Source organism: Lactuca serriola, chromosome 1, assembly GCF_051521515.1.
Source record: "Lactuca serriola cultivar US96UC23 chromosome 1, Lser_US96UC23_V15, whole genome shotgun sequence".
In the NCBI taxonomy this organism is placed as follows: Eukaryota; Viridiplantae; Streptophyta; class Magnoliopsida; order Asterales; family Asteraceae; genus Lactuca; species Lactuca serriola.
Window position 1 is genome coordinate 137,044,498 of NC_136408.1, and position 12,914 is coordinate 137,057,411.

Here is a 12,914-nt window from a genome sequence, read left to right on the forward strand (position 1 = left end):
TTAAGATCAGGATTGGGATCGGGTACTGAACCAATTGATGAGGGACTACGTGAGTTCATTGCTTTTGAGATCACGAGAGGTATCCTCTAGTCGACCCTGGTGATTTTCTGGTCGATCAAGGAAGGGATTATCGATACGATGGAGGATCGCCTCAGGGCATTTCGGAGCGACATGGTGTCTAGCCAGTCAGGGAGACACACACTCTCCTTCAAGGATTTTAGGGGATGTGGTGTGCCAAAACTCCACGGGGTGAAAGACCCATCGTGGCCAGGAGGTGGATTGCAGACATGAAGTCTGCTTAGTTGACAAGCTTCTGCCCTAAGGGGTCGAATATCCGGTACGCTGCAGGATGTTTGAGGGACCGAGCTTGAGATTAGTGGGAGGCGTTCAATGATTTGTTTGGAGCCCCAACCATTGATGCTATGACTTGGTCGGAATTTGTGACCAGGTTTAGGGATGAGTTTGCACGGGCTGCGGAGCTTCAGCAGCTAGCCATGGAGTTTATGGATATGAGGCAGACGACTGAGTCGGTGACGGAGATTACTGCTAAGTTCAGGGAGAGGGCCTTACTGGTGCCTCAAACACATGGTATAAGGAGATGCGGAAGACCCGCTATCATGACATGTTGAGAGATGACATTCGGAAACATGTCAGCTACTAGGCATGCCCGACATTAAATGACATGATTGCGAGGGCGAGGGTGAGGGAGATTAACATAGAGCACATCAGGAAGAGGAAGGTAAAGACTAAGAGGGTTACTAGGATTTCGAGGAAGAAAACCAAGGGGTTTGACTCTAGGTCGAAGGGCCATCAGGGCCGGAGCCACTGCGGGAAATAGGGCAAGCCACGTGAGGGGATTTGTAGACTAAGGTCATCAGGCTGCTACAAGTGTGGCAAGACTGGACACTTTGGCAAGGATTGTACTGCTCCTACCCCCATCTTTCGGAAATCATAACTGATTTGCTTTCATTGCAATTAGAAGGTCCATAAAAAGGCCAACTGCCCGAGATTGACAACTGCATCGTTAGTGGTGGCGCCAGCTCCAGCGACCTTACGGATCACGGATAGATGACAGGGCCAGACAGATGCTTCAGTGGCGAGGAGCCGAGCCTTCTAGCTGACTGCCGAGGAGGCTCATGCTGCATCAGATGTGGTGACGGATATGTTTTCTTCTCCCTAACTATTATTACATGTCGGTTATGATATTTATGTGTTGTGTTTATGTGTTATATTTAGGATCGTGCCATGTGAACGACATCCCAGTTCAAGTGTTATTTGACTCGGGGGCTACCCGATTGTTTATCTCTCTTACTCTTAGCAAGAGGTTTTCTGAGTTTTCAGGCTTGTTAGATTATCCTCTAGAGATTGAGATTATTGACGAATGATCTGTCCGGGCATCACAGGTTTTCAGAGATTGCGTCTTGAGGTTGCATGATGAGCGTTACCTCGTAGATTTGGTTCTCATTCCGTTACATGGGAACAAGGTTATCATCAACATGGATTGGCTAAGCCCTAATGGGGCAGTGATCGATTATGCGCAATAGCTGGTGCGTGTCTGGACCCCAAGTGGGGAGAGCTGGTGATTCAGGGCGGGAGGCCGCAGTGAGGATCAACTTTATGTTCAACAACGAGGGCTAGGCACTACCTTCAGCAGGGTTGTGCGGGGTATGTCGCCTACGTTATGGATACCGGGAGGCGGGTAAGGCGACTGTGAATGATGTACCAGTGATGGTAGAGTAACCAGACGTATTTCGAGAGGAGCTGTCTGAATTACCTCCGGAGAGACAGGAGGAGTTCAGGATCGACCTAGTCCAAGGTGTGGCTCTGATAGCTAAGGCACCATATCGGTTGGCACCTCCCGAGATGTAGGAGTTGTCTACACAGATGCAGGAGCTATTAGACAAAGGATTCATTAGGCCGAGCATTTTGCCTTGGGGAGCCCCAATCTTGTTTGTGAAGAAGAAGGACGGGTCGCATCAGATGTGTATCGACTATCGGGAGCTGAACAAGGTAACGGTGAAGAACTGTTACCCACTCCCAAGGATTGATGATCTCTTTGATTAGCTTCAGGCGGTATCTTGGTTTTCCAAGATAGATTTACACTCAGGCTACCATCAGATGCAAGTGAGAGATGTGGGTTTACTGAAGACTGCTTTTTAGACTCGCTATGGCCATTACGAGTTCATGGTGATGTCCTTCAAGCTCACCAATGCTCCTGCCGCGTTCATGGACCTCATGAACCGCGTATGCAGACCAATGTTGGACCAGTCTTTGATAGTTTTTATAGATAACATCTTGGTTTAATCCAGGACGTCAGAGTGGCACGAGGAGCACATATGGGAGGTGTTGGATACACTGAGGAGGGAGAACTTGTACGCCAAGTTCTCCAAGTATGAGTTTTGGTTGTGCGAGGTGCGTTTCTGGAGCACCTTGTCAACCAGAGCGGGATTTTGGTCGACCCGACCGAAGTGGAGGTGGTAATGAGATGGGAGGTTCCGAAGTCTCCATCTGAGATTCGGTGTTTCCTAAGGTTAGCAAGATATTACCGGAGATTCATTCAGGACTTCTCCAAGATAGCAGTACCCTTGACCCGACTGACGAAGAAAGCTCTCGTATTTCGTTGGGGGCCTGAGCAGCAGAAAGCGTTCAAGACACTAAGGCAGAGGTTATGCGAGGCACCGATCTTAGCCCTGCCAGAGGGCGTGGAGGATTTTGTAGTATACTACGATGCATCCATTTCGGGTTTGGGCGCAGTATTGATACAGAGAGGGCACATTATCGCCTATGCATCGAGGAAACTGAAGCCTCATGAGGTGAACTACCTGACGCATGATCTGGAGTTGGGGGCGGTTGTCTTCACCCTCAAGATTTGGCGGCATTACCTCTATGGGGGTCCGATGTACTATTTACACGGATCACAAGAGTTTGAGGTACCTAATGGATCAGCTGAATCTGAACATGAGGCAACGTCGGTGGCTAGGTGGTGAAGGATTACGACTGTGAGATCCTCTACCACCCGGGGAAGGCCAATGTTGTGGCCGATGCTATTAGCCGCAAGGCAGCCCCGATCAGAGATATTTGCTTGCGGATGAAAGTAGTGACTCTGCTTCTGGAGCAGATCCGAGAGGCCCAATAGGAGGCTATGAAGGAGGAACATCGGAGGATCGAATGTATTGTGGGTCAGGTTTCCTCCTTCGACTATGATAGTTGCGGGTTGTTGACACTACACCGTAGAGTGTGGGTTCCATATGATGGAGGTGTGTGCCAGGTTTTGATGGAGGAGGTGCAAAAATCTAGGTTTACTATCTATCCCGGGGCAACGAAGATGTATAGAGATCTTCGTCCTGATTATTAGTGGCCCTGCATGAAGCGGGATGTAGCCTGGTATGTTGAGAGGTGCTTGACCTGCAGGAATGTCAAGGCCGAGTAGCAGAGGCCTCATAGTAAGACACAACTGTTGGATATCCCTAAGTGGAAATGGGAAGACATTACTATGGATTTCATCACAAAGCTTCCCAGGACCACATGAGGGGTGGATTTGATTTGGGTCATCGTAGATCGGTTGACCAAGAGTGCTCATTTCATCCCGATGTAGGAGAGCATTTCGGCCGAGAAGCTGGTCGACATCTACATTCGAGAGCTAGTAGCACGACACAAAGTGCTAGTCTCCGTGATTTCTGACAGAGATGTGCGGTTCACTACCAAATTCTGGAAGAAGTTTCACGATGAGTTGGGTAGTCGTCTGTATTTTAGCACGACGTTTCATCTACAGAAGGATAGTCAGAGTGAGCGGACCATCCAGACCTTGGAGGATAGGCTGCGAGCATACGTTTTAGACTTCGGTGGTAGGTGTGATTAGGGGTGTGTAAAAAAACCGCGAAACCGAAAAACCGAGCCGATCCGTCCAATCCGAAACCGAAAAAACCGGAAACGAAATAAACCGAAACCGAAAAAACCGACTATCTACAGGTCGGTTTCGGTTAGATATTTCAATATCCACGGATACCCGAACCGAACCGTCATATATATATATATATATATATATATATATATATATATATATATATATATATATATATATATATATATATATATAAACTTAAAAAAATAATAAGAATATTTTTCCGTGTTCCATGCGCAATCAAATTTTTTTTAATTGATTCATCATACTACATAAAATCCATTAGTTCAAACGGAACTGAATTAATATTTTAAAACATTCATCACAATTTATGGTTAATTTTATTATTATAGTTATTATATAAATTGTAATATATATTTTGAACTTCAACAAGTATTCTGACTTGACTTACCGATAGTTTATATTTTTAATTAATGGTTTCGATTTTTTGTATTTAGCGGGTACCTGTGAACCGAACCGTGGTTACCCGCCTTTATACGTTTCGGTTTTTTCATAATTCGGTTCGGTTTCGGTTAATGCATGTTAGGTACCCGCCCCGTGGTCATGGTTCATAATTTGTTTACTATCCGAGCCGAACCGCCCAGTAAACACCCCTAGGTGGGATACCTACCTTCTCTTGGCAGAGTTTTCCTATAATAACAGTTACCACGCGAGTATCGATCATCCTCCCTTCGATATGTTGTATCGGAGGAAGTGCAGAACCCCAATATGTTGGAGTGAGGTTGGGTAGAGGCTCATGGGGAGTACTGAAGTGGTACTCAAGATGACAGAGAGAATCCATCAGGTCCGGAGCAGGCTTCTGACTGCTTAGATATGGTAGAAGAGCTACGCCGACAGACGCTGGAGTCCCAAGTAAGGTGTCACCTTGGAAAGGTGTCATCATGTTCAAGAAGCGGGTAAGTTGGGCCCCAGATACATTGGTCCTTTCAAGGTTGTAGCTCGGGTGGGCAAGGTTTCATATAGGTTGGATCTGCCAGTCGAGCTTAATCAGATCCACAATACCTTTCATGTATCCCAGCTGCGACAATGCCTGCTAGATGAGTCTGCGGTGGTACCTCTAGAGGATATTCAGGTGGACGACAGCCTGAACTACATCGAGCGACCAATAGCCATCCTCGACAAGAAGACAAAGGATTTAAGGAACAAGAAGGTCGAGTTGGTGAAAGTGAAACCACAACACCGCAAGGGCTCATAATGGGTTTGGGAGCCGGGGGACGAAATAAGGGAGCACTACCCTGAGTTATTCCTGATAGCAGTAGCAGACTTCGAGGACAAAGTCTAATTTAAATCGGGGAGATTTGTAACATCTGGGATTTATAAGGTACTATTTTTATTTATATAAGGTTAATAGTTTTAAAAGGTTGGGCTTAGACTTTTGGGCCCTTGTATTTGGGCTGAGAAATCACAGTATGCGGAGCGTACCTTGCTATGTACGCTCAGCGTACTCAAGAGATTGGAACGTGGAAGCCATGCACATGCGCCCAACATACCAGGAGTACGCGCAGCGTATGCTTGCAAATTCTAAAACCCTAAATTTTAGGGTTTGATCCCTATATAAAGGACGTTAAGCCTCTGGTCCAGCCTCCCTCTCACCCTTAGATAGCCACCACAAAAACCCTAACTCATATTTGTGTGTTCTTGTGATTTGGAAGTCACCTGAGAGAATTCTAGTGTTTTTATTTGGTGTTTAGATGAAAAAGAAGTTTGAAGAAGGAGCAAGGATTCAAAGGGAGCTTGTAGATCCAGGAGATTAGCACCATTTCTCACTCATTTGAGGTACCAAGCTTCAAACTTGATCATTGAATGTTTAGATTTTATTTTGGGGTGTTTTATGTCACTTTTGGACTCCATTTTTGAGGTTGCTTGAGCCTCGATAGTTTCAGAACATAAGAGTTGTCCTTTTGGGCTCTTAGAAGCACTTAGGGTAATAAAAATCGGACCTTGATGGTTAATCCACAACTATGTAAGTGTTTGAAGGTCACAAAGTTGGGTTAAGGAACAAAAATCATGTTTTGACCCCCAACCATGCATGCAAGCACATAAAGTTTGTGACTATGGACCAGGATGCCTTAAAGGACCTAGATCTACATTGTGTACATGAAGACTTAATGGGTTAAGTCACAAATGAAGTCCCAAGGAAGCTGGTCGGTATGTCGTGCGTACACCCTAGTACGCTACGCGTACTAGGTCAACTTCCCGTTTTGGTCAAGGCCAGCGTACGTTGGGTGTATGTGCTAGGTACGATGCGCGTATGCATGCAGAGTGGCGAACTTGGGCTTTTGGGCCATAGAAGTTTGGGCGTGGATAGTTGGGCCTCATGGCCCAATGTGGAGCATAGTTTCTGGGCTTAGGAGTGAGATTGAGAGTATTGGACATTTGGGCCATATTGGGCCACTTGAAATTATTTCTTTTTGGCCAAGGATTTATTGGGCTTGTAGTAAGGCCTACTTGGGGATTTGGGCCTAATTTGGAAAATTGGGAAATTAATAGGCCTTAAGTGGGTTCGATCAGAAGGAGCTCAACATGAGACAACGACATTGGTTCGAGCTACTAAATGACTACGAATGCGGAATTTGTTATCATCCGGGTAAAGCCAACGTAGTAGTTGATGCCCTAAGTGGAAAGAGTACTCAGGTCGTAGACTGAAAGCATTGACTATGACAATCCGTTCACATTTGTCCACACAAATTAAGGAGGCTCAGCAAGAACCCTTAAAACCTGAAAATGTGGCAGGTGAAGCCCTGAGAGGGATGGATAAGAACTTAGAAGTCAAGGGTGACAGAGCGTTATACCTCATGGATCGGATCTGGGCACCGAAGCACGGTGGATTTAGAGACGTTGTCATGAACGAAGCACACAATACTCGATACTCCGTTCATCCAGGTTCAGACAAGATGTATCTGGATCTCAAAAATTTATATTTGTGGCCTAACATGAAGGCAGATATTGCTACCTTTGTAGGCAAGTGTCTTACTTGCGCCAAAGTTAATGTAGAATATCAAATCCCTAAGGTTTACTATAACAACCGGAGATACCTGAGTGGAAGTGGGATCTGATTACAATGGATTTCATAACCAAGTTGTCCAAGACAATAGGTGGTCTCGATACCATTTGGGTGATCGTGGACCGGTTAACCAAATCCGCGTACTTCCTACCAATCAAAGAAACCAACATAATGGAGAAACTTACCAGAACCTACCTTAGAGAGATAGTGCGACTGCATGGTGTACCCACATCTATTATCTCTTATAGAGACAGTAGATTCACCTTGAGGTTCTGGAAGTTACTACAAAAGGCACTAGGAACTAGGCCGGATATGAGTATAGTCTACCATCCACAAATAGACAGAAAGAGTGAGAGGACTATTCAAACTCTAGAAGATATGTTGCGAGCCTGTGTGATAGAATTTGGGAAGGTATGGGATATCCATTTACCCCTTGTTGAGTTCTCATACAATAACAGTTATCACACTAGCATAAAAGCTGCTCCATTCGAAGCCCTCTATGGATGCAAGTGTAGATCACCTCTGTGCTGGTCTGAAGTGGGTGATACACAGTTAGCTAAAGGGAAAATCCCTGACAGCACTCTCACCGGTTCGGAAATCATTTGAGAAACTACAGAGAAGACCGTACAAATTAGAGAGCGACTGAAAGCCTCGCGAGACAGACAGAAAAGCTACGGAGATAAACGACGAAAACCCTTGGAATTTCAGGTTGGTGACCGTTTTCTACTGAAGGTCTTACCCTGGAAGGGCATGCTACGCTTCAGAAAGCGTGGTAAACTTAATTCAAGGTACATTGGTCCTTTCGAGATTCTCGCACGAATCAGCCCCGTAACTTACAAGCTCAAACTACCTCATGAACTTAGCAACGTACACGCTACCTTCCACATATCGAGCCTAAAGAAGTGTCTATCTAACGAGACACTTGTGATCCCGCTCGAGGAGATCTATTTAAACGAGGACTTACATTTCGTGGAAGAACCAGTAGAAATCATGGATAGGGAAGTCAAGCACACCAAATAAAGTTAGATTCCGATAGTGAAGGTTCGTTGGAAAAAGCGAGGACCTGAATTCACTTGGGAGCGGGAGGATCAAATGAAACTTAAGTATCCTCATCTTTTCCCTTAGTCCATGTGTATCTCTTAGACTTAATTTTGGGACGAAGTTCTCTCTAACGGGGGACGATGTGACAACCCGTAATTTCTATTCTTGTAAAATTCAATTATGGCGAACGATAGTGAAACCTGTCAAATAAAGGTCAAGCTTAGTCCTTACAATTATCTTAACATAGTTAGATTAATGAGTTACAGGTGTTGTGTGTTTAAGGAGGAAATCATGGGGAAATGAGAACCCTCGCATCTTTTTCTTCTTCTTTTCTGCAAACCTCGCAAGAGCCGCAAACCTCGCATGGGCCGCAAATGGTTTGCAGCCGTGATCATGCTTCGGACCGCAAATGAGCCTCCGGGTCGTGAACTCCCTTCGGACCGTGAACCCTCTTCGGACCATGAACCCTACCCTATATATAAGTGTTTGGCTGATTTTATCCTCGCTTCTTCTCTTCTAACCGCAAACTCAAGGCTTTTCTCTCAAGGATCTTCAACCGCAAACACCTTTCTCTCTCAACTATCATCCTTCAATCCATGAATTTTCTTAGAAAATTTCTAGGACCTTCAAAGTGTTCATCATTTCATAAATATTCTAGGGATTTCTCGATCACAAATGCTTGAATCATCATAAAATCATCAAGACCATCAAGATCTTCTTTGGGCCATGAACACCCTCTTCTAGCCGTAAACTCCAAACAGCCACTTGATTTTATTTATAACACTTCTCTTGCAAGTAAGTCTTACATCCTAGGTTGTTTCCTTAATACGTTAGAGGTTATATTCACTAATTTCATGCCAATATGTTGCATAAATTTCTATTTAGGACTTGGTTTTGTCCCGGGAGCTAACTAGTGGAAACAATCATCCTATATCGAACTATCAATCGAATCACTTACATAAGGTGAGTTCATACCCCTATAATTTACCTTTTAAATGGTTTTAAATGCTTTTAGGGGGGATACAAGTAGAACACATTTTAATGGTGTTAACATTTACTTGTGAAAACAATCAAACAAAAGGATTTCTTACAAGGTTGTCAAGATCGGGATCCTATGTAGAATTGTTTTTGGGTTTGCAAGATTGGGATCGTAAGATCGGGATCGGGATCCTAAGATCCTACAAAATAAAACATAATTTTAATTTATAATTTTTAAACATGAAAATTATTTCAAACATTTAATTTTTCGTTTAAAAGTTATAAAAACTTCAAAATATTAGTCATAAGTCACAACACAAAATGATGAATGGTAAATTAATAAAGTGGTAATCTAATTTTCATTTGAAAAAAAAAAAAGAAAAAAAAAGAAAAGAGAATTTGTTTTTTATACATAGGATCGTAGGATCGTACGATCCTATGATCAGAATCACAATTTTGACAACCATGATTTCTTATACTTAAATACCGTGTTATCAACAAACGGTTTCAAATTATTTTAATGACATCAAGTCATCAAGATTCTTTCAAAATGGTTAAACTCTTTAAATATTTTACAAACTCCTTTAAATTTGTATATTATCAAAAATCATATATATATATATATATATATATATATATATATATATATATATATATATATATAATATTTAAAGGGCTTAGGACTAATAACTCGCTGTATTTCCTTTTCCTTGTTTGGATGTGGACTTGGGGTATAGTTATTTGTCCGAATGTCGTTTAAATTTTAGTTATATATATTTATATATGTATATAAATATAAAAGTATTTCCAAACAGTTACAATACCTTTGCAACATGTTGAGCAAAGGTGTACATTCATGATCAGTTATTCAAATACAGTTATTCAAATACAGAACGTACTAGTAAACTATAATAGGTATAGTTTTGAGGATCAATACATACTATTAATTTGCTAGCACAAAGGAACATACATAAATCAATACATACATACTATAACAAGAGCAGGAAGAAACTTACATACTATAACAAGAACAAGAAGGAACTTACACACTAAAACAAGAATAAGATAACTAAAATGTGAGATAATATTTCATGGCATAAGCAATATACTGCTATGTCACGTTTTTTAACCAGAGTCTCCTGGAGGGAGAGCGTGAGTTTGTGTATAGATCTATACGGGATTGACCATCCCACACCTTGCTGCTAGCTACAGTGGGACATGCAGGTCTAAGGGTGACAAATATCATATCTTTTCGACGCTTGAAGAACGTCGTGTTTTATACTAGTCAATCAAGTATGGCTATAACCTCAATCACATTTTAACCTTAATTAACCGGTTTGGTTTCAAGGTAGTTAATGCATCAGTAGTGTATTTTATACAAAACTACTTTACATCTTCATTTTCCATTACATTCATACATGAAATTTCTCACATGAGAACTGCATACTATTTTTCTAGTAAAGAGAGTTTATAAATATAGAAACCATACATTTTATACTATTTCAAGAACAAACATACACTTTACATCACTTTCAAGAGAACAAAGCATACAAACAGGTCGGTCTTGGGTAGAAGCCTACTTTTCATTTAAAGGAGAAAATATAGGGTTTTCTGGGAAGTATACAAACAAATACAAACATTTTTACAAGACAATACAAACACTTTCAAGAAACAAATGCAAACACTTGACACTATATACTTATGAACTCACCAACATTAAATGTTGATATCTCTTTCAAAATAACTTGTATTCACAGGGAACCAGTAGACAGGTACACTGGACCAGGTTTTGGGAAGACGGAGCATGTTCAAACTTGTCTTTATTTTGATGTTACATTTTTTGGTGTCTTACAATTATTCAAATAACACACATGTATTAACTATTCTATTAATGCAATGGATGTTGTTGCTTGTTTTACTATTGTGCATTGTTATGATATTGTACATGACGTCCTCCGCCCCCGAACGTTTCCGCCGTTCGAGGGTGTGACAGCAGGGGGTGAAATAGTCCCCGTAACCGATTGAGATACACCGGAGGGTAGGTCGGGCACCTATATATGCCTGACATGGGGTAGGTTAGGAACCCCGGTATGCCTAGCAGGGGTAGGTTGAGCACCCCGGTATGCTCAGCAGGGTAGGTCGGGTACCCAGATATGCTTGAAAGTATGCTTATAGTATGGTATGTGGTATGATGAGGGAACTTACTATGCTTTGTGCTTACGGTTTACAGTTTTGGTTTCAGGTACCTCTTCTTCGAAGGGGAAGGAGCCGACATGACTACAACGCATCATACCCATGATTTTCCGCACTTGAGATTTTTGGGATTGGTACTCTGACATTGTTACTATTTGATGATATGGTTTTGAGACACTTGACCTATGGTTTTATGAAATAAATTACTTGATGATGTTTTCTTATAAATTGTTTTATGAATCGCTATATTAAAAACAAAATTTTTGATCATGAATTTCGGGATGTTACAAACATTAACAAAAATTTTCATTGAGTAATAATAGACATCAAAGAACATCTACACCCTTCTTTTCTGTTATTATAAACATATGAAAACAAGGTCTTAGATTGGTGTTTTAACATCTAATTAGCTATGTAGATATGGGCTACAAAGATTTGCTATTACATAATGTTTTTGTCAACATACCAATCCCAACCACGTTCGTTTTGATGACTTCCAAAACCACAACCCTTGAAGATGGATCTAAGAAAAATTATAGCCATGGATGTACGTTCTGAAATATGGATTTGGATTTTTTGCAAGTATGGGTTGTGGGGTTTAACTTCGATTTCATATTTGTTTTTTTCCTGAACTTCTTATGAGATTTAATGAACCAAAATGAATATGAAGATGATTTTCATACCTTATGGATTTTAATTTTCTTTTGAGTTTTCATATATGTTATGATTTAGTAAATGTTGAATGGACATTAAAAACGAGCTTATGTTTTCAAAATTTACATCTAGTTTCGATTTTGTGATTTTACATAAGAGAAAAAGATCGTTTTGGATCATTGTTTTGTATTTCTAACAACATTATTCTCTAAAAAAATGGAAAAATATAAAGGAGTATGGTAGTGGGTGCCAGTGGCGGTAGTAGGCCGAGACGGATCCAAAACGTTTTAGTAGGGGTAGCACCAAAAAAATTCCTAATAAAATATAATATGATATTTAGATAAAAAAACATTGAAAATATGATTTCATTAGATATAAGAAACTTGTGTGTATATATATATATATATATATATATATATATATATATATATATATATATATATATATATATATAAGTAGAACCACATGAAACCACCTAATTTTAATTAAAAAACTATGATTTTGAACTTGTTATATGTTGCTTTCTTAATGAATTACACAAACTAAATCCAAATGTACATTACAATACAAATGGAATTTTGTTTTCTAGAAAAAAAAACGGCCCAACAAAGTTTTCAAGATAAGTTAAATCTCATATTTTTTTTCTTGAAAATCTCATAACTTGAATTCAATTAAAAAATAATGAAGCTACAAAACCATTTTATTATATTATTGGTGGAACAAAGCATCAGGTACAACATGAATTATTATTATTATTATTTTACTTCAATTCAATCAGTCTTACATACTAAAAACAATAGCCATCAAGTTTTTATAATTATTTTTGTTATATTTTATCTTGCCATTCACATATTTTTATTTTTTCACAACTTAAGGATGTAGATTAACAAACTTGTGACGATAGATTATGTTTTTAAAGCTTAAAACTATATAATTGTAAGAGTTCTATACCTACGCTTAGGTACATAACAGCCACGCATTTCCTATCCCATATATATATATATATATATATATATATATATATATATATATATATATATATATATTTCATTTTAAAGTTAACCTCTTTGTTTAATTATTTTTTAAAACAATTCATCATTTTTCAATCTTAACAAACATAAG